General features: G+C 35.9%; 1 protein-coding gene across 4 annotated transcripts in view; it reads right to left on the bottom strand.

The window, feature by feature from the left end:
- Nucleotides 1-24,345, bottom strand: part of EPHA6 (EPH receptor A6) — a gene marked incomplete at both ends in the record, with an annotated part of 853,969 nt that overhangs the window by 258,535 nt on the left and 571,089 nt on the right. The gene's annotated exons all lie outside the window — the stretch shown is intronic.

A 24,345-nucleotide genomic window follows, 5' to 3' on the forward strand; every position in this document is an offset into this window, starting at 1 on the left:
CCTATAATTAAGAGGATTGTATAGTCATGTGAGTAGGGTGCAGGTGAAGCATGGGCTGGTCGAGCAGTGGGTGGACAGAGAGCAAGAGAAGAGCCATCTTGAGTGGCCTGACCATACACCAACAGACCAGGCTTTACAGACTGTTTTGATGTCTGTTTTCACAAAGTGAAAAGGCTATTATTGCACAATTTAAGAACGAACTTCTTTATATTTCACAGAGCTTAATTCAAACATCAAAGTTATGAATTCCCACCTCTAGAGCACAAGGGTATACACAGTAGTTGCTTAGATGTTTGACTAGTAGTCATTAAAAAAATGACATTTAAAAGCTTCCTTGTTTCAGGAAAAGTATAGATTATGTATGATAACAGCATATTACTTCTTTCATTTACAAAACTGTATCAAAACTGCAAGGGCGGGCTTCCTTGGTGGCGCAGTGGTTGAGAGTCCGCCTGCCGATACAGGAGACACGGGTTCGTGCCCTGGTCTGGGAAGATCCCACATGCCGCGGAGCAGCTGGGCCCGTGAGCCATGGCCGCTGAGCCTGCGCGTCCGGAGCCTGTGCTCCAAAACGGGAGAGGCCACAGCAGTGAGAGGCCTGCATACCGCAAAAAGAAACAAACCAAAACAAAAAAAAAAGCTGCAAGGGCTGCATGTTTCACTAACCTTCCAGGAATCTTTTAAAATATCTTAGTTCTATTAGTTCATTAGCACTTTTCATTCTCTGTATTACTGAAGTTTTAATGAGACACAATTTTATTGGACGGCATATGGGTAATTGCTTAATAATAGAAGTAAGGAAACTGAAGCTGAGTGAAGGTTAAAGAACTTGATCCAGCTCACGCATGACTATCACCAGAATTCAGGCTTTACATATTTGTTTCATTTCTCCTTCCTATTCTATAACTCGCAATAATAATTCAGTTAATTATCAATATTCTAAAACATTAAATCAATCAGTGCCTCCAATATCCCTTAACTTAAATAAAGCTTGATTTTTATTTAGATTACTATAAAATATGATTAATCTAATCAGTTGAAAGCAGCAAACTGAATCAGAGAAAAAATATAACTGAAAAGCAAACTGCTTAATTCTCTACCATAATAATTTAAATTTATTAAACCTGGGTACTTTCCGTAGAAGTAGGTCTTTTTCTGGGAATCAAGTACAGGGTAAACTATGTGCAAATCATAGCCAGAGTAATAACTTTCTCATAAAAATGACACATCTACTAGAGAATATCTAAACCTTAAATGCTATTGTTGAGTCAGTAAGAAACCAGTCAAGCATTTAGGAGGCTTTTTAAGAAATCTAAATGTAAATAAAAACAAAAGTCATTTATGTTCAGGTTTTAGTAAGAAATTTACTAAACCTTGGAATTAGACCTTAGTCACTATGATTTAATCAAGATATTTTCAGGCAATCTATTTCAGTGTTGAGTTGTAGCTCACAATCTGTGTAGAGACAAGTTAAATAGTTGAATCTTACCCAATAAATAACATACTGAAGGTATTTTATTAGGTCCTCACTGGATTTCCTAATCTTCAAAATAACACTGATACCATGGGAATTAATGTGTGCTTTAAAATGTCACATTTTCTCATTGAAAGTTATTGAATAACAAATTGTAAGGAGTAGATGTTATAGAAAACATTAAGTTTTTGAAGATAAAGGAGGTAGCATTTAAAAAGAAAACATTATTTACTTACCAACTGGTGTATTTGTAAAATATATAGTTTTAAACCTAGAGCATGTATTTTCATGGTAGACAGGTAGCAAGTGATTTATTGACACCATGTATTCAAAGTTCAGATGGTGGAGATGATTATGTTATTGGGTGCCTTTGGAAAATCAAATTACCTCATTATAGAAAATTGTGTTGTTTAATTTAAATAATTGCTCAGTAAAATGCCAGTACTACTAATATATCTTCTTTTTCACTTTGTGATTACATATTTATGAACTTTGCTTCAATTAAAACTTTAATAGGATAACAGTATTAAGATGTGACACTTTGAAAAATGTATATTTCTGCATAATTGTTTCTTAAACATCTGTACTAGGAATTCTAAACACTCCTCTGTGGAGAATATTATATATATATATATTTGAAAATAAGTCATTTGAAAATAAGAGTATATAATGTGATGTACTATTATACTGATAGTAAAATTCTCTGGATGATGGGGCTGGGTTTGGGTTGATTATGAAAACATTATGAATCTCGTCATCATCATCAACAATAGCCATATGTACTCAATAGTAAACTATCCTCTAGCAGTATGCTTAGTGCTTCAAATTCATTATTAAATTTATCTGCACAACATCTTAATAGGTAGGTACTATTATTATTCCTACTTTAAGTGGTTATATTACTTGCCTAAGGTCACACGTCTTGTACACAAGAAAGCTGGCCACCCAACCCTGATTTATCAATCTCCAAGCCCATACTATTGCCACTATTTTGCACCACCATTTACACTAACAGAACAACTGGCTTGGGGCTATTGTGTGTGTTCTAGAACCATCATAGCCTTGCTTGACCTTGGTTTCATGTCTGTAAAAATGAGAATGTTGAATTAAATATTCTTAACACAATCCTTCAGAGCAATTTTACTATGATATTGTGTTATTCACTAAGGCTGCAATCAAATACTGGGAAGAACAAGATTTGCCATACGGAAATAAGAGGAATTCATAGGACCTGTGCTTCAGCTCTTGGTCCAGATAGGGATAATTTCTGCCTTTTTATCATATTAATGTAGACAAACACAGGGCTCTGACTTTATCTCAGGATAAAGTCCAAAGCCCTTAACTTTGTTAACAAGGCTCTCTACAAATGGCTCTAGCATATATCTCCAGATTCACCTCTCATCATTCTCTAACCGTGCTAAATTTCTGCCAGTTCCTTCAATGTGCTGGACTTTCATGGTCAATTCCTAATCAATCCTCCTACATGAACATCACATCATTTTCTGGTTGTTTAGATTTTGTCAGGTCCCTAGATATATGTTCCCACAGACCCTTGTACTACTTTTATCCATAAATTTCTATCATGTTTTATTGAAATTACCTTTTTTTGGTAATCTGTCTTTCTGTTAGATTGCAAATTCTATGGCAGGGACTTTGTTCACTATAGTATCTATAATATGTTGAATGAAGACATCCTCTCCTCCTCCCCCTCCCCCAAAAGGAATTTGTAGGTGTAACTGAGGACCTCAATCATCCTGGATCAACTGGGTGGGCCCAAATCCATGAAAAGAGTCCTGATAAGAGACAGGAGAAGAGAAAATAAAGAGGAGAAGGCCAGAGACAGAGACTAGAGTTATGCAGCCACAAGCCAAGGAATGCCTGGAGCCACCAGACAGTGGGAGAGGCAAGGAAGGATTCTCTCCTAGAGCCTTAGGGGAGAGCATGCTTCTGCTTCTGGCTTCCATAACTGTAAGAAAATGAATTTGGTGTTTTAAGCCACTATGTGTGGTAATTTGTTATAGTAACCCTAGGAAACTAATACAGTATTTGATCTACAGAGCTTGATACATGGTAGTAGCTCAATAAATATTTGTGTGAATGGATTGAATGATTGTGTGCATTGGATGATTCTTGTATAAAACAGGTCAGATTAACCTAGGATAATCCATATTCTTGCCTTCCACTTGATATGTAGAGATTTACCTTGAAGGTAGTAACGTTATATATATGAAGTAAGTCTATCCAACACTATTTTAATCAGAGGACTCTAATTATTCTGTATTATTGGAGATAATGCTTCCTGGAAGGCAGGGACTACTAGAAAGTACAGACTTCTACATTTGATCAAGTTGAGTAGATTAAGTTTATAAATGTGAATCCAAGGTTAAGAATGTATTAGTTCATTCAATAAATGTTTATTGAGCACCTATTACATGGCAGGCACTGAGATGGACTCTAGGGATACAGTGGTAAACAATAAAGACTGTCCTCCTGGATTTACTGTCCAGTGGGGAAGATAAACAATGAGCAAATAATTATGAGTCTACGAACTGTTACAAAAGAGAAACTGCAAGGTGCTCTGGAAGAGAATAAACAGCCTTTGGCGGTGAGTCAGCAGAGTGGGAGTTTGGAAATATGATGTGATGGAAGAAGGAGGAGGAGAAAGAGGGGAAGGAAAAGGAATAGAAGGAGGGAGACAGTGAGGAGTTGTTCCTTGTTTAGAGGTCTCAAAGACTTGATTAATGTAAACAGACACTTCGACAAATAAACCATAAAATCATCTACCAAGTGGATTCCATAAAAATATAGTATAGTTACAAATTCCTCTGTTGTGAAAACTTGTCTATAGTACCACTTATTCATGTTTTCAATCCTGAGAAGAAGCTTGCTTATTTCTAATTAGTTTTGTAGGAGAAATGTGTATACAGAGCAAACCTGTCCTTCAGAAGTAACACAATAAGAAACACAATAATTGTGACTAGGTGATTGGGAATGTTCCTTTGCTTAATGGAATGAGGTTGTAGCCTTAGAAAAAGATAAGTATATTAAAATGATATATTTCATTCTATGGTTTGGAAAGAAGCATACTTCCTTAAGAGGAAGCAATTACCCAAAAAGAGTTGCAAATTTGTTACTGAGCAAGGACTTAGTACCTACCCAATGCCTGGCATAAGTCAGGGTGACATTATTAAGTGAGGTTTGCTTTAGATATTGCTATTTAAAGAGAAAAAAGTGAAGTTCTTTACTTGGAATCCAAATACTTAAAAAAACAGATTTCATGTCTTAAGGAAAGTATGAGGGAAAAGCAATTTGGCTATTTTTAACCAAAGGATTTTCTTCTATGGAGGCATATGATTTTGTCTCTCTGTAATCAAGATTATTCTAGTTTATATTTACATTTCAAAGTAAAATTTGTTATTTGTATTCTGTGTCATTTTCTATGCAATAGCTTTTTAAAGTTAACTCTTTTCTGTTTTAATATCTTTTTAAAGTTATGGAAGACAACATTTACATGATTTTTTTGAATAAAGCACTTCTCAAAATGTTGCCAGGTGAAATAAATTTGTTTCATATTCACATGTTTTATTTATGACTCCCAATTTTAGATGAAATGTCAAAATTTCAAATACTATTATCTCAACACTTTACCAAATGATTTTTTTAAACACAGCAGAAATCTCAACAAAGTAATGTATGGAGAGCACCCACTAAATTAACCTTAAGGTTTGTTGACAATCGATTCAGGAAATCCTTAGCATTATTTTTTCAGGAAAAAAATTCCCCTCTCAGGGTATATATTGCAGTCAGGATTGGTTTAACCTTATGAAATGAGGCATATATATATAAAGACGTAGCAATATACAATGGAGACTCATGAGTCTATAAAATCTCACCACTGTATGGTCATGTAGACATAAGAGTGTGAGATAGGAATGAAAACTGAAGAAATAGTTCTCCTAGATGAAGATAATCTTGTGATTTTGTAGATGGTGTTATTCTCTTGGCCACCTGGACTTGAAGCATGAGGTCATCTTTGATTTTACCTTTCCCTATAACTCCAGGTCCAAAGTCAAATCATTATTATGTTTTGTGTTATCTTGTTTTAATTACCACTGGTACTGCCTCTAAGACTTCAGCCTCACGTGATTAAGCTACTTTTATAATTTTCTATTAGACTGCCTTTCCACAGTGTCTCTTCCTAATCCAACCCACATTATGTGGCCAGATAATTATACTTCAAAATAATACTTAAAAATACTCAGCAAATAAAATGATTTAAAAATTAAAAAAAAAAAACCCTCAGACTTTCCTATTGCCTAGATAGTAAAATCCTCCCATCGCAGTAAGTATACCATTCTTAGAGATGTCCAAGACTGAAACTTTGGACTCAGCCCTCACATAATGCAGGCAGATCATCAGATCATCAATACTGTCATTCCTACATTTTAAAGTATTTCTTAATTCATTCCCATTCCCTCCTATCCCCACAGCTATTTTCTTAGTTCAGATACTCATCTTATCACATGTATTTGAATTCAGCTAGATGGCAAGTTCAATTATGTGGAATGCGGTGGAGCATTGGCAAACAAGACAGACGTAAAGAGCCTCTGAAGAAACATCTGACAGATGTTCACATACTAATGAACGCAGAGTTTACTCATAAAGCAGCTTCAGTGCCTCACACTTTTACTTCAGACATGTTTATTGATTTCCAAGTTCACAAAGCAGATACCTGAAGAGAGGGAATTGAATGGAAGTGCACACTGCTAGGCTGACTGAAAGAACAACTGGGAAAACTGAAAATCTGACATAAAATTCCAAAATATATACTACTCTGGAGGCAGGAGTTGAGGATCAAATAGCCCTATAAAATTCAAGGAGCACCAAAGGACTCACTATGTTAGAACTCAATACATTAACATGATTATTCAAGGTCCATTAAAAAATGCTGAGATATGTTCAAGATATTTTATATAAAAGGACAGGAGTTTGTGGATGCAGAATTAGAAAAATATTCAAAATATTTAAAAATTATAAAAATAATACTTTAAAGACCAAACCTCTGTCTGAAAACTTCAACTATCAAAAATGATTCATTTTCTGAAGATTTCCATTTTTTGGCCCATTTCAACTATGTCATAAGCTTCTTGAGGGCAGAAATAATATCATTCTCCTTTCTGTATCACATGGGATTAGCATAGTGCCTTACACAGTATAGGGATTAATAAATGCATATTTTCATGAAGAAGAGATAAAGAACACATTCTAGATATAAGGATTAAACATCTCTGACTATAAAAAGTTTTCATGTATGATTTGTTTGGTAATATTAATGCTTAAAAATGTTCTAGTGACACAAAATTTCCCCTACACTTTTGTATTTTGGCATCTAATATGTTCAAAGATAGATTAATAGAAAATAGTGTGAATAAACTTCTTTATTCAAATATCCCAGCCTAGGGTTTGAATGAAGTAGCTATTTAGAGGAAGAAGTATTGCCTGAGATTGTACTAACATGTTCCTTTTATATTCATTCAACATTTGGTGTCATCTACCAAAAGGAAAAATATCCCTAAGACTGGTATACGAGAGAGAGGGAGAGAGAGAGATAGTGAGCTAGATAAAGAGAGAGAAAAAATAGCAAGAAACTCTCTGATACACTCTAGTAAGCCAGTTACTGAATTCTCTTCTCAGCTGGATGGAAACAAACCTCATGAATCATTTCTGTTGAAGTAAAGACCCTTAGCTGGGATTACACTTTTTCAGAAAATTATTCCACATGCGTGCTTTCCTCCACTGCTCTGTCATTTCTCCAGAAACAATGCAATTCAGTACTTCAAACTGTGGCTACATTGGGACACAGAAGACTTCAAGAGTCACTCTTCTTGATGACCTTAATTTACTTGTCAGATAAAAATGCCAAATGACACAGGGATAATTGGAAAATGTGAATGTGTACAACTTGATGGAGAGGCAGAAGCAGAGGCAGGTAGTGTAGCATGATGAAACACTTGTCTTTTTCTTTTTTTAAAGAGATTTTTGTCTGCATTAATAAATGGTCAACATGCCTTGCTACAGGTAGGCTTCATGTGACAAATATCAAAGAACAAAGAAAAGAGATTGAGGCATTTAAACACCTGGAACTACTGTTAACATTCTAAATGTCAAGAGTTTAATTTGTAATTATCTATATTTCATATAGTTACTGGCAGTTGAGATAGATCTTTGATAACATTTTCTTTTTGCAATTGAAATACTCATGTTGCCAAAGTACATATTTCATCATTTTCTTTAAAGATCCAGTGTACAACAGAATTTCCTTACAAATTCCACAAATTCCCTGGAATACTGATCTGGAACCTATTATGTTCAATTTCAAACACTATTCAACAAGTATCATCATAATAATAGTGGATATTTACATATTGGTAGGCATATATATGCACTTGAGGTTATAGCTTTTAATATAAAGGTTAGTGTGGTTTGAGGTTAAGTAGGTTTGTAATTAAATGTATAGAGATCACAAATTTCATAGGCTTATAAAATAAAAGATTTATTTAGGATCGATTTTTCATAAAAATATTTAAAGAAAAAATCCTGATAAGAAACACAGATTGATTACTTAGAAAAAGTTGTATAGATTTTCTTGAGGAAATCCTCTTCACTGACACATTATTCATTCAAAAACAACAAAAATATTAATCATGTAGAATGTGCTAAACACTATGATATAAGGATTGGGGAGACAAAGAAAACTAAAGCATATTTTCCTGTCTTCATAGTAGTTTCTCTTTAGCGAAGGGGTTACAGATGTAAGCCTTAATTGTAATATAATAAAATTGTTGCTAAAATGGAGGTACATGTGAAGGTAATGAGGGAAGAGTAGGAGAGTAATAACCTTGATGGGAAGAAGTGAAGGAAGGTTTATAAAGGAGGTGATTCCTAAGCTAAAGCTAGAATGATTAGAATAAATTTGCACGTCACCAAGGTGATGAGTAGATATTGGGACATTCTGGTTTGAAGAAATGACCTCATAAATATGGAGACACAAAATAGCTCATCATCTTGAGTTGTTGTTTCTGTGTACTTTGGGATGTCTGAGACACAGATCAAGAGGCTGAATAGGAGGTTGGAGAGAGAGAGCCAAGGGATGGATCATGAAAATTTAAATTGACATCATGCTTATGTTTTTCTCAGGCTACCATTCGTACTCAGGTTCAGAGGTAGAGGTGATGGAGATGTGAGTTTCATCAGAATTGCCATTTTTACTGGAGATATAAACTCATGTATATATATGGGAAGGACTTGCCTGCAGATAAATCCAACAGAGAAGAAAGCAGAACTGAGACCAAGAAAGTATTGAGAACATAGTTGGAGAGCCTGGATTTGGCCTGAATCTCATGCTACTCCTTGACTTTGGTTACATAAAGCAATAAAGTCCCACTTTTTATTAAGCCAGTTGGGGTTTTGTTACTTGAAACTGATAGTTCTATTTAATATAATGAACCAAAGAGGAAAGAATTTGGTTGTATTTTTCCACATGCATATCCTAATATGAGAGGACAGGAGGGTAAGTGGGTCTTTTTATTTCCAAACTAGGTACTAATAATTTCTCATTGTTTATTATGTTGCTTGAGCTGGATGTTTTCTATCTCCATTTACTATTTTTTTTTTTAAAGTTTGATGTTGACCACAGCCTCCTGAGTATGTTTGTCCCCACAATGAGATGGATAGGATAGGAAGGATAAGGTGAAATGGGATGGGGGGGTCAGTTACTTTTATAAAACAACATTTTGTTATACAAAGAATATCAAATGCTCTGCCTGAAAAGATTCCTTTTTATTTTTTTCCTTTAATAGACAGATTCAGGGGGAAATCAGTCCTGTCTAGCGTATATTTAATGGATCTCATGCACTGATTTACTAAAAATTGCATGGATGTAAAAACAAACAAACCAAAAAAAAAAAACAAATGAACTGACATTTCTGGCAAGTTTAGCGTGACAGCATGTTAAAATCAGATTGTGGAAGAATCTGCCCAATTTAAACCCATCTAATTATAAACTCATTACTACCAAATCTGGAGCTAAACAAATTCCTGTGGAAGACCTTTACCTAATTTTCTCAGTTAATGATAAAGCAGATTTGAGGCTACAGTTGTCCCTTATATGGCTTCAGTAGAAGTATTTGTGAAAGCACAGAAACCAGCAATGTTGGGGTGGGAGTGTAATTTCTCTCAGTTTTATGGACCCAAGCATGGTGTCCCAAGTAATTTAGATCCCAGACATCTAACAGGGACCTGTTACCCCTTATGCCAGAACTCATTTGATCATCCCCTGAAAGCAAATAAGTTGTAGGGCAAGTTTTTGGATCATTGTTTGAAACTGTTTGAAGCCTGTTCTGAATAACACCAAACTATTTACCTCAACCTTTAACCAATCACTATAATTGGTTCTGGAAAGATTCAAGGAGAATCAACCCTATTTTAAAAAGGGCCAACCTATAGTCCTACAAAACTATGGCTCGATTCAATTTTCTCAGTCCCTCAATTACTTATGTTAATTGCTTTCCCTTAAACGATGAGTGAGGTCTCCAAGTTAAATATTTTGTATTAGAAGCAAGAGGGTTTTGGGCACAGTATTACTTTACTATTTAATGTTAGTATTTTCAAGAAAATAAGACTGTTTGCTTTGAATATATATATCTTCCACTAAATTTTTAATTCATTGCCTAGAGGATCAAGTTAACTTAAAACTGAGGCTTAGTATTATGATTCCAAAAAAATGAGAGTAAATGCCACTCTAAAAGAATGGTGAACTAAAGGGGAAAATTTTCCTGACATACCCATTCACAATTTCATGTAATATAAACAGGCATTGTGTTTTATTTATTCATCTTTTAAACCAATATCTTCACAATTTGATACTGATTGTAGACAAACTGCATATGTGCCATCTTGGTAGACAGAAAGATAAACCTCTTCCTATATGTTGATGATATGGGTTTCATTTTCAACAACTAGAATTGATTTCTGGATACAAATAATTCGGTCATTCTACTGCTTCAGAAAGAACTGTATAATCATCAACTTTATCAAAACTAAAATCATTTTCTTTGGCAGACAAAAGGCAGTTGATCAAAACTCTACAAACTAGACAACCTATTCCATTTTGTACAACATACTTTTTCCATAGCTTATCCTGGAAAGCATGCTGCAGAAATGTGCAGCTCAATATATAACTTTTTCCATGGGAGCAGTCCTCCTTGGGCTTCTTTTTGATGACTTGGAACACTTGCTTTGAAAATTTTCCAGGCCAGAATCATCTTTTTTTCCCACAGTACCCTGTGGTGTGGAACTCCAGGCTTTCGATCGAGAGTACGTTTAATTGTGGGAGGAGATCCAAATCTGCTTCCTAAGGACAATCTTTGCTTTGCCTGCAGCCCATTTCAGTGCAAATGTGGGGAGATTTTATTTTTGCATGAGCAAAAATATTGGTTGGGCATCTTGGCTTTAATAGCAGAAAGATTTCTGCATCTTCTTCATCTTATTTTTAAAGCACTTGCACCATCCCTCAATACAAAAATAGAGAATTCACATTCTAAGCACTCATTAAAGACTAACCTTAAAATTCTTAGTAAGCATCTCTTAGGATATCTGTTCAGCCCTGTCTCTGAAAACTGCCTCTACCCCAGGGTAGGGCTTTGGAAGACTGTTCTGTCTCTGGCTCCCAGACATGAATTGGATTAGGGATGGAGATATGACTCAAACTGGGCCACTCACAGTCTCTCTTCCAGGAATTTGAGATTAGGATTCACAGTGTTTAGCAGTTTTGATCCATGATTGAAATGAAGCAGAAATGTGAGTTTGCAAGTCATGGGGCAGATAGATATCCTTTCCTAAATGAACACAGATTCAGGGAAAAAGAGTCTTTCGAGAGAGAAACAGAGATGAGTGGCTGTGTAGAACAAGAAAAAGACTGGCTGCTTTCATGTCAAGAGTCTTCCGATTTCTTGTTTCAGTCCTTTTTGAAGCCTAGGTTTACTCCCCATGTTTCCACTGTAGTCCTGTCTGGGATATTCTTGTATCTCTTTTTCCTTAACTTAGCTCATGGTATACCACCATGCGAAAACCACCTTCAATCAGTGACACTTTACCTCCGTCAGGTCTTCTATCAAAGGTTGTGGTCAGAAAATACCACATGAAACAAACTCCTTCATTTGGTGAAAAAGCTCTGCTTGAGGCCATTATCCTCAATGCCCTCCATACATATTTCCTATAGCAATTGTGCTTCATATTATAAAAGTGTGATCACCTCTCTATTCTCTGGCTGCTGCCAGAAATCTCAGAGGCAGAGATGGTGCACACATACATCTCTAGTAATAATTATCAAGACAAGACTTTGTTCCTTCTTGTTTTTAATGGATCTAATTTTCTACGTCTAGTTCTAAGTTATGAAACATTTTGTACATGTGTCTTAAACTGCCTGGAATGTTTTTAGGGAGAAGAGAATTGCAAGTGAAAGAATCAACAATCCTCTGTTTAGTTAACCAAGCTTTCCGAGAAAGCATCCCCATAAAAATTAAGGGCAATTTAGATACGTTAGCATATATGTGGAAAAAGCATTCAGCAAGCATTCAGTTTTCTCCCTAAAACATGAAATGTGACTATAGCTATAATTCTCTCTTAACTCTAATAATTGATACTAATGATTTAGATTAGTTATATATATGTTTGGGTGTGTTCTGTTAAACAATATTCTTGATTAATTCTAGATGATTAACAAAAGGTGTAACAGAGGTCACTTCTATCCCCTTTAAAACACATGAGAAGAATTTCTAAATTCCATATACTTACTAGATTGACTGATTCATGTGTTAAGTACTTTTTTCCCCCTGGCAATGGAGGTGCACATATAAAACCTCAAGTGAGTTTTTCTTTTTTTTTTAAAATGTAAGTCTTTTCAAAAAATGTTTTTAGTTCTTTTATTTATTTATTTATTTATCTATTATTTATGCATTTATTTTTGGCTGCATTGGGTCTTCATTGCTGCGCTCAGGCTTTCTCTAGTTGCGGCGAGTGGGGGCTACTCTTCGTCATGGTGCGTGGGTTTCTCACTGCGGTGGCTTCTCTTATGGCAGAGCACAGACTTCAGGCACGCAGGCTTCAGTAGTTGCGGCACACAGGCTTAGCTGCTCTGCGGCATGTGAGATCTTCCCGGACCAGGGCTCGAACCCATGTCCCCGGCGTTGGCAGGCGGATTCTTAACCACTGCACCACCAGGGAAGCCCAAGTAAGTTTTTCTACACCGCTTCTCTTCTGAAGATTGACAGAAAGTATTCTTCTCATTGCTTTTATTTTCCTTACTGAGTTTTGGCATTCTTCACCTGTCCTAATCCCCCAATTTCCACAGTATAAGCTATTGGAAGTCTGAAGCTAAAGTTGCATATGAGACTCCCTCAAATATCTTCCCAGTCATGGACTAAGTAAGATGCCCCTTCTCTCCTTATGTATGCAAGTTCTAAGGACTTAGAGGTCTCTGGATGTCACAGATCAATGCAAAGATAGTATTAACGTATCAACTTCTTATTTATTCACTTGTGGGCTTCATTTTCTGTAAGTACTAAAGTATTTATCTTAAGAAGTAAGAACACTGGAGAAAATGGTGACAGAGACAGTTTCATGTGAAGTTTGTTTTTTAAATAAAAACTTGTTAAATTTATATTGTCTGCTTCTATTAATAATCTCAAGGGTAGGGTAGAGTCTAATCATGAATGATATATTTTTATAATCCATAAAACTATTGCTGAATTCAAGCAAATAGCAATTGTAAAGGTACATAACTTAAAAGAAAATCACCATGAGTGTTAATTGGGTATCTTAACTGCATGTTTATGTTTAATACAATTTGAAATCTATCAGCACAGTGGACAGTTAAGCAAGAAGAGAGAGGGAAAATGACAAAAATACAGCTAGCTAGCTATAAAAATATGCAGCTCTTAAGACGGATAAATACAACAGTGAGAAGTGGGTCTCTAATGGACAGAAATTAGCTGTCAACAATTTAGAAGGATTCAAAAGGCATTCTGAGTTGCAGTACAGAACATGACAGAAGAAAGAATGTGCTAAGGGCAATTAGATAACCCTAAGGCTCCTTGGTATGTTTCCACTTGGTGCTCTGTCTGCCAGGCAACACAGGTTTATTTGGAAAAGAATGGAGTATCCCTCTTTCTAGTCATTATGCAAGTAAAAATGTGATTTTATAAAAGTTCAACAATTCTCAAATCTGCATCTATTTCATAATTTGAAAAAGTAAAATCTTTCCTCAAATAGGATATTCTATGCTTAGTACTTATAGAAGTAATAGCATAACTAATACCTATTCTGAGTCAAAATATAGTTTTCAATATATAGATAAATGTGATTTTCTGTGGGTTGCTTATTCTTTTGCAAGGAAATCAGTTGTTATTTATTTAATTTTAAAAATTTATACTGGGGTAGGTGGCCATGGGTGCATAAATCATGTCATTTCTACTTGAAAACTGAAGAGGATTCCACAGAGGGTAACCTAAGGGAGGTTTCTTGCCAGAATTACATTCTTTTTATTCCTTCTTAATTTTTTTCTTTCTTTTTTTTTTGGAGATGACTGGCAGCTGATTCACAGCACAGGCTCATTCAAAAATTCATATTGGACTCAGTGAAGGAGTCCCTCTCAGAGGAAGGGTAGTAATTATTTTAATAACTAACACTTTTAAAGTGCTTATGTATGTAATCCACAGTTCTAAACACTTCACATGTATCAACCTATTTAATCTTCAAAACAATCATATGAGATAGTATTATTAGCTTCACTTTATAATTGGAGAAACTAAGGCACAGAGAGGTTAAGTAACCTGTCCATGGTTATGCAGATAGAAGTGGCAGAACCAGATTTAAATACAGATAGCCTAGTTCTAGAGTTTGACCTCCTAACCATTATGCTATACTGTCTGTTGGCATTAAGACTTTTTGTAATTTAAATATTTAAAAGAAACATGGCCCAACCCATAAATAATTTGATTACCATTGGAACAGGAGAGACAGTGGTTCTGGGTCCACAAGATAATGTTGTTGGAATGGAACTGATGGAGGCTCCCTGACTTGCCTCCTATGCTGGCTAAGATCTGGTATCTCACAAGTTCAAGTGTGGAGCTTCCTTGGCTGAATCCAATTCAGTGCATAACCCCTGGAAGGCCAGCTCATCTTGGGGAATCTCACTCATGCTTATATGTCACCTATAAAAGTTAAACAAAAGCTAACACTAAGACTAGCCAACTAGTCTCAAGGGTTAGCTAATGGGCATGAAAAATAAATGTCAGAGGGAGAAATCAGAGAACGACTTGATTGCCATTGTAAAATGTCTACATGCAAGAAGATAATAAAGAATAATGTTTTGTTTTGTTTTTTGAATGAATTAATTTTTTTTTTGGCTGCACTGTGTGGCACGTGGAACTTCCCTGACCAGTGATCGAACCCATGCTCCCTCTGCAGTGGAAGTGTGGAGTCATAACCACTGGACCACCAGGGAACTCCTTGTTTTGTTTTTTAAATAGTTTTGAATTTGCTAGAATGGAATGTTAGAGTTGAAAATTAATACCAATAAAATCAGTATTAATAACCAATACTGAGCTCTAACCACATGACTGCTGGATAGTCTGCTAAGTACTGAGTCACTGCATACTCAGAACAACACTAGAAAGTAGGTGGTATTCTCTCCACTTTCCAGATGTAGAAACTGAGGCACAGGGAGGTTTACTGACTTGCCCAAGGTCTGATATCTAGAAAGCGATAAAGATCTAAGTCCAGGGTTCAATACAAAGCTTGAGCTCTTTTTAAAAAAATTGATTAATTAAAAAAATTTTTTTTAAATTTTTGGCCGTGCCCCATGGCTTGTGGAACTTTAGTTCCCTGACCAGGTATTGAGCCTGGGCCCTCAGTAGTGAGTGTGGGGAAAAGCTTAAGCATTTAACCAAAATTCTTCTTTACTGCTTCTTTAGTTGTCTATTTGTGAAATATCTGCCAAATTGAATTGCTCGAATCAGTTGCTATCATAAAAAATTTCCTTGATCTTTATGCTTTCCTTTATGCTTGTTCTTTATATCTTTCCTCTTCTTCAGGACCAAGGGCAAGGCCCTTCTCTACGAAGGATTATAAATTTTATTTATTTCTGGCTGCGTTGGGTCTTCGTTGCTGCGCACAGGCTCTCTCTAGTTGCGGCGAGCCGGGGCTACTCTTCGTTGCGGTGCGCGGGCTTCTCATTGCGGTGGCTTCTCTTGTTGCAGGGCGCGGGCTCTAGGCGCGCGGGCTTCAGTAGTGGTGGCTCACGGGCTCAGCAGTTGTGGCGCACGGGGTTTATTTGCTCTGCAGCATGTGGGATCTTCCTGGACCAGGGATCGAACCCGTGTCCCCTGCACTGGCAGGAGGATTCTTAACTACTGAGCCACCAGGGAAGTCCCCCAAATTAGAATTATAGTGAGAGCTAACATTTCACGACCACAGGAGGAGGGAGGCACTCCCTAACCTCCCCTCAGCTTTACTTTCCTTCAGAGCACTTCTCATCATCTGTCTTAGATGGAGTTTCCTGGGATGCAGACTCTGCAGTGGGGCTCTGCATGCTACAGGTTTACTCAAGAGTGACCTCAGTACCGACACATGGGGCAGTGAGGGAAGCAGAAATGGGAAAATGGAGCAGCTGAACTGCGATGTGGTGGCTACAAAGACCTCAGCCGACCTCAGGGAGTTCTGGAGCTGACTTGGCCCTTCACAGTTGTCCTGAATTGAAGTGATGGGACTAATCTTTGTGTTTCTCATTGACCAGTCTTGAATTCTGACTGCCCCTGGGGAGAGGAGATGTCTCTGGGGCATTCAGCCTCTTTTGGACAGAGGCAATGTTGGGAAAGGAATTCAGCTGTGAGTCTTCAGCAAGCAGCGCTCCCATGAACTGAAGGAATAAATGCCTGGGTCCTGAAGGGGAGACTGAGGCAACACACCTTAGCTCTGCATCACCTGACATTCTAAATATCTTACTTATTGCCTGTTTATTGTCTCTCTCCTCTCTAGAATGTAAGCTGTGGAACAGCAGGGATCTCGGTCTGTTTCTGTTGTATCCCTAGCACGTAGAATAGTACTTAGTAAAGAATACAGAATGGGTTCTCACAGGTATTTGTTGAATGAATCAGTGTACAAACAAATGAATACATTTCTAGTTTCCTGATGAGAAAACTAAAGCTTAAACAGACTAAATTGCCCTCCTTAGGTACTAATACCTATGGAGTAGCAGAGCTTGGATGCTGATCCAGACTGGTCTGGAGTGGAGAAATCCTCATAAGCCAAGATACCAAGTCCTATGTTGCCTACCTGAATGTATCATTTTCCTTTACCAATTAGAACAAACAACCAAGTAACCTAGCCTGGGATGAGTCAGTGACACATTTGTGTGGCACATTAGTCTTGGCGTCTAACTTTGCTTTGCTAACATATCACCTTTACCTCTATGATATCTAGATTCATGAAGTTTCCCAGATAACTTAATTTCCACGATTTTTTCAATAACCAGGACTGACCAATTTTCGCTGAAGGTTGGGCATGGGGTGGCTCAGCTCCAGTTTTCTCAGGAGGCTCTGGTGAGCAGGTCATAATTCACTGTGTCTTGAAAGTCCAGAGACCAAATATGAACTGTCAAGGAGAAATATGCAGGCTTACGAGCTGGCAGAGAGCAAGCATGTGTTAGAATTTAAATTGATAATTCCCAGGGTTCCAGCGCCTTCTGTAGGTGAATTCTTAAGGCTAAAATAGTCTCTGGGGAATTTGGAAGTTATGACAGCTATAGGCATGACAATGAAAAAGATATTTGGAAGGATTTATTTTTAGTGTGGATAAAATGAAGGTGAGGAAATAATGAGATGTGTTAGCAATGGTTCCAGGAAAGTCCATTATGGAAAGCTTGTTCTGACTGCCTTGCCTGTCTCCAAAACTACAAATAACTGGAAGAAAAATAAAAACTCAGGAAGGTTTCAGCTTCAGTAGCAAGGTAAGGGACGGCATGGTATGGCCCCTGCCTATGAATCCAGCCCCTTAGCCTATATTTCCTGTACCAAGATCATCACCCCCATCATTCCTTACCCCTATCCTTGTACCCTCTGATGAAAGCTGGCTCTCTAATTAGACTGTGCATCAGAATTACTTGGAGTGCTTGTTAAAACAGAATGCTGGGTCCCACCCCTACACCCCAGAGTTTCTGATTCAGTAAGTCTGAGGTGGGGTCTGAAAATTTGCATTTCTAACAGGTTCCCAGGTGTTGCTGGATGCTTCTGGTGCAGGGTGCACATTTTGAGAACCACAGTCCTAGGCATACTGAAATTTTCAGTTATTAGAAAGTTCCATACTCTTTCATCTCTACCTGCACACACGAGAGACTCCCCAACCCTCTTATCTCACCCTCCATCCCCATCATTTTCACAGTTAAGTTTTATTTAACTTTAAAGTCTCCTTCAAGACGTCATTTATTTTTGGAAGCTTTCCTTGACACGTTTGTTTGGATTTTTCTCCTTGTGCCCCTTGAAGCATCGCATGTAACCCTGTATTGTAATCTTGTGTAATTATCTGAACTTCTCAACTAACTTTTGTGAAAGTCAAGAACAAGTTTATTCTTTTCATCTTTGAATCCCCAGTGCCTGCCTTTATATCTGGCCCTCATTAATATTTTTTGATGGAGTGGAGTGAGGAAATAAATCGAACAACTGAACATTCTTCTGCCTTCTTTAGCTTTTGCTGCTTCCTTTCAAGTGCCCTTCACTTTCTTTCTCATCACGTCAAATTTGGAACAAATTTTGTATCAGATTTAGAAATAAGCCCTTTTACTTCCAAGGATAACAGCTTATGCAACACTATTGAAAACATTGCCAATTTCATTCCTTCATCTCAGAATGAGAATAGGAAGTGTGTAAAAATGCATAATATATGTATATTATATATTCATATATAATATACGAACATAAGTATATGTATAATGTATAGGTATACACATATATATGTATATATAAATATACATATGTATGCTAACTTCATTAAGTCATATTGCAATGTTTATTGTTTACAGAAATGCTGAAACTGATTGTTGAAAAAAATCATTTAGTCTGCTCTTCTGTTTTGTATACAGCATATAGAACTATTTAATTAAAAGAATACCTACAGTGCAAGAGCATTTTTTAAAGGATGCTCAGTTTTCCCAAAGCTTAAGAGAATATGGATTCAGTTTGTTGTAAATCAGCTGTTTTATAACTGGCAGCAAGGTTGCCGCACTCCGCTTCTTTGCCTGTTGCATAGTCGGTAATGCGCTCATGCGTGTCTTGCTCAGGTTTGTGCACACACAGCTAAATCTTTTAAAAGATTCCTACTATTATTTTGCCAAGAATTCTTATTACTCAATTTAAATTCACTGAACTACTGTTTCCCTTGAAAAAGTAAAATGTAACGCAAATACTTAAGCTGCTTCTTGATTCTTCACACAGGCCTTGGTAGAGCTGGCTGGGTTTATTTTATAAACATCTGTCCATTCAGTATTGGGACTTCACAGTGAGATAAAGGCAAAAGCAGATAGATGCCTTGCATTGGGTTAATACACATTTAAAAGATGTTACGTTAGATAATTTAAAATTATTTTTACTGTATACTGGTACCGTGGTAAGTACAATTCAAACTATGTTATATCTTTATGTTTTGACATCGGCAGATAGTATTTAGTATTTACGTACTTTCCATAAAGTACTTTTCACCTGACTTGGATATTTTGACAACTCTTTCATTCAACTCTCAAATTTTTTCAGCTCTGGAAACGATGGACTACCAGGTGGATAGAATTCAATCAGGAAATAGGAAATAAAGTTATGAAAGGAACCAAGGCCCTGTGCTGTGTCATCCTTGCAGTCCATGGCTTCTAAAGGACACTTTCATCCCAGCATCATGTGTTTCTACCCTTTGCCTGTATGAACCACATCTATGTATTGCCACTGGGCATCACCCTACAGCTAGCTGGAACTACCCTAACGCGTTCTAGAAGCAATGACTGAACATCACAATACTCCCAACCCTGTCCTGAGAATAGTAAATGATCATGCAACAGATGAGGGTGAGAGGTCAACCATAATTAAGAAACATACGAGCAGTTCCAGATAGGTTCCATATGGTTATATTAAGAGATTAGGTTTATCTTTGCTTTGCCCTTTATGCTTTTCTAACAACGAAAATATGACATTAAAAAACCACTTTACAATAGAAGTCAATACAGCTGATTTGTGTAGTCTAAAGAATGGCTCTAAATCTTCAAGTATTACATAGAGAATATATTTTTCACTAAATTTGGAGCAATTTAAAATGTCTTAAGAACATTTTTTGCTCTGTTAAAGAATTCAAGGTTGAAAAGTCAAATAGCTTGACAGAAAAATTCAGGCAATTTATATGATGGCTGATAGAAACAATCCATCTCATCTCAAATCAAGTCAAATTAAAATTAGACTTTGGGAATGACATAAATAAGGAACTCTGTTACAAGAGCCTCTAGTGAGGTGAGTGGTGAGCTTCTTGAAGACAGAGAACATATATTATTTATCTTTGTTTATTTTTTCTATTTGTCAGGCACATGCAAAACAATACATGAAGTAAAAAATGAATAAGAAATGGCTCCCGATCTCAAAAAAAAATTCTAGTCAAGGGATGATGGCTTATATCCCAAAGAAATCATATTTTTCTGTCTGTTGCTGCAGGTTATTGGCTTAAAATAAAACTATATTCTGTTTTAAGAAATAGATCCATTGCTGTTTGTTAGTTCCCTTTTAAATATGATCCAAATTGTAACACTGCACATTGATATACACATTTTACAACTTCTAAGTACCTGTTAATAGTGAATGATTTTCTTTCCAGCCCATTTGGCAAAGTTATAATCTTTAATATTTTTCATATTAAGGCCTTCAATCTGTCCTTTGGTGCATAAGCCCGGTTCCCATCATTTAAAATCTTTTTTGGATCCGTGCAAAACTGAAGCAAAATATTTTTGTCAATGCAGGCTTCTTAAAAGGAGACTTCCATTTTCTACACAAATAGTTACTTTTCATCAAGTCCCAGCTCATTTAAGGTAATCAGACTAACTGCATTATTTTGCCCCTTTAGAATGGCATACTAGGTGTACCATGTGTGCATTAATCCATAAATCTACATTAAAACACAGATAACCCTCTGAACTTGATGCATGGTGGTTTGTAAATAATTATAGTTTTCTGAAAATCAAACACATTTTATTCTAAGGAGGAATATAATTAGTTAAGGAAGAGTGGAGTATTGGAGGTAAGAATAAGAAATAATCATGTAGAAAATTAGAAGTAATGACCAACCTGAATAAGAAAAGTGAAAACACTGAATGAGTAGAAAGGGAACTCAGTCCTGGTTCCAAGCATGAAAAGAGTCTAATGCCACAATACCCCTATTTTAACACTTACTAGCTGTGAGGACCTGGTAAGTTACTAAACATCTTTGTGTTTGTCTTCTAATCCATAAAATAGGCATGATAATAGCACCCCCTTCAAAGGTTGTAAGTATATTAGTAGCCATAAAGAATTAAATAGTGTTTGAAGCATAATTAGAACTCACTAAATATTATCTGTTTTTATAAAATATCAATGTTAGAAGTTACATTAAACTTCTATCACAACCTCCTAACCAAAGCAGGGATTTCCTTTATGACATGCTGAATAAGCATCCAGCTAGCTTCAGCAAAAAGACTTACAAGAGGTCTTCATTGTGTCATAAGGTAGGCCAATTTATATTCAGACAACCTAACTGCTAGAAAATTTTTCTTTCCTACTGATGTTTCTGTTTAGACAGCTACGGCTGCCAACATTGAAAGTGTGCTATTGATTGAAGATTATTTCAAATTAAAGTCTGATATACTGGAATTCATCCTCCTCTGGGTAGACTCATAAATATGAAATCTGCCTCCTTCTTGATTAATTAACTTTTTTATTACTCCACCAGGGTCAGCTGGCCCTCTTTCTGCTTCATGCTTCACCATTAATAATCATCCCCAAGTTTCTGGCTGCTGTTAATAATGATGTAGCTAATTTCATCCTTGGTAATTAAAGCAGTACAGATTGGGTTTCAACCAATAGACTGGATCAAACATCATAGAGATTTTTTTTAAAAAGGTGTGTAAGGAGGGATATCTATTTAACAACAAAAAAGTTATTTTACTCTATCTCAAATACCCCCAAATTTTAGAATTAACAATTAATTTGTAATTAAAATTGCATATATCATGTTTCTACATGACTCAAATCAGTTACAGCTTGTTACCCAAAATATAGCAAGCAATATTGCTTACCTGTGGCAAAAAAAATATTTGATTCTTTCTTTTTCGACAGGTAGGCAATATGCTATTCTTCCATATTTTGAAATTACACATTCTTCATTTATTTAATTAAATGTGTATTGGAAACTATGTATAAGACATTTTATGAGACACAAAGATACACAGGTGACAGTTCTTGACCTCAAAGTGCTAGCAACTTAGTAAAGAAGTAAGCCCTCACACAATAAAATATTACAGAAAGTCTGAGGAAAGAGTGATTACTTCTCACTGCATTGATCAAAAACACTTCAGAAGGTGTAGCATGTGAGCCGGACTGACCATTTGTAATGTGATAGGGTTCTGAATATGCCAGTTGGAAGTCACAGACACAACTTAGATATGACGAAGATTCAGAAAATTTCGTGCATGAGCATTTATACATTTTCCCAGGGTATATGTTAACTAGAGGGAAATAGAACAGAAACGATGTCAATTTGGATTAGATTGGAGGAAGACTTGAATATTTGTTGAGAAACTCACATTTTATTCAGTAGAAAATACCCAACGATTTGGAGTTTTTAAGTGTAGAAAGTTGAGTATGGAAAAATTAGTCAAATGAGGGCATGAAAAATAGACTAAGGAAGAAGAAATTAGAGACACGATCTTGCACCTTAATTTTCAGGATCATTTCCACACATAAATTGTTAAAACTAATCAAATTGCTTAAATATGAAACCATACTAAAAACAGCTAAATTTTATGGGTGTTTTTGAAATAACTAAGTGATTAAATTTATTCATTTGTATCAACATAACACTTTTTGTATAAATGTGTAAGATGTGGCATAAGATTCTAATTTGAAACACTTGCCATGATTCAGTAATTTATACTTTGGTTAGTTAATGTTGATCATAATGACTTTTATGTGGTTATTTAAGTGATATAAATCTAGTCCATCATTACTACTTTGGGTAAATAATGGTATATTTTAAAATGCTGACAGATGTGGCTTTGGTGCTACAGAAGTGCTTCATGTAGCTTACAGGTAAAATCCTAAATTTACATATTACTAAAATTTAAGGTGTAATTAATCTTTTCAGGGAAAAGGAATGCATTGCTTATATGTTGGCTGTGTATTAACTCTCCTGGATCATTTGGATAACCATTAAGGCAATGGAAGAGATAAATTACGTGTAAAATTCCAGTTTTCTTTCAAAAATTGGCTTTAAGCTATGGATTCTCCTACCTTTTGATAGCTTCACAAACTGTTTTACAGTATATAAGTAAAATGTTTAAGTTGACTGCAATCTAGCAGGATATATTTTATTTTGGTTTAAAAAATGAACCCATGAAAGTATTTTTTGTTTCTGTAAATTACATTTGAATATTAGATAAATCTTGGTTGTGTTTTAAATGAAAACAAATGTTTGACTGCCTTATCATTAAATTATTTCTTTTTAACAATGTACGTGTAATTTTAACAGATGATTGTTAAAATTGAATCAAATATCATTTTTCAAGCAATTTGTAAGGATATGGATAACATTATTGGTTATATAGATAACTTTTCAATTTTAATTCTCATCTTTTTCTTCGTTGAAAAGAAGCACATTTTCTCCAGAAAATAAGCTCAGAAATAAAAACAAATATGAGGCAGATAAAATTTTCTGTTGTTTCATTCATATAAGCCAAAAAGGCCTGTACTTGACAGTGTGTATGTGTGCACGCACGCCAGTGTGTGTGCGTGCGTGTGGGTGTGTTTGATACTTTGGGGCATAATATGGATTTTATATTAATTTTGAGAAAATTCTTATATTTGAGAGCTTCTAACACCTATCTATTGTTCACCTATCTTTCGAGAAGATCCACATGGAATATTTATGTGTTCTTACTTTCTTACTACTGATTCTGTAGTTTATTGTAATTTTGTTAACTCTATTCCAAAAAGATGGGGGGATCGATTACAGTACCTAATCAAAAGACCTGTACACAACAGAAGTTTAATAAATGCTGTTAGTGAACATAATATTTAGCTATACACTATTAGTCCCAAGAGAGATTAGCAGACATATGAAACGTCCGTATTGAAACACAAAAAGAAAGTGTTTTGTGACTATATATGAGTGACTTTCTACCTACTTATCTATAGATCTATCAGTCAATTCTCTCTCCCTTGTTCTCTCTCTCTTCCTATATAACATAGGGAATGAGGTTGTTCTATAGACTTAGGAAAAGAGGATCCCAATAGCTATAGTTCAAGTAGGCTCTTTTTATAGTGCTAACAGTCATAGTTAGTACTCTTTAAACTTGCTGGCCGGTTTCCACTAGCATATTCTGACTCTGGAAAAAAATCCAACCTCTGGTCTAAAAACAGAGCAAGAGGAGTCACGGTGATAGCTCCTCAGAACGGGAGAAAATATTTGCAAATGAAGCAATGGACAAAGGATTAATCTCCAAAATATACAAGCAGCACATGCAGCTCAACATCAAAAAA

Source organism: Hyperoodon ampullatus, assembly GCF_949752795.1.
Source record: "Hyperoodon ampullatus genome assembly, chromosome: 5".
Taxonomy (NCBI): Eukaryota; Metazoa; Chordata; class Mammalia; order Artiodactyla; family Ziphiidae; genus Hyperoodon; species Hyperoodon ampullatus.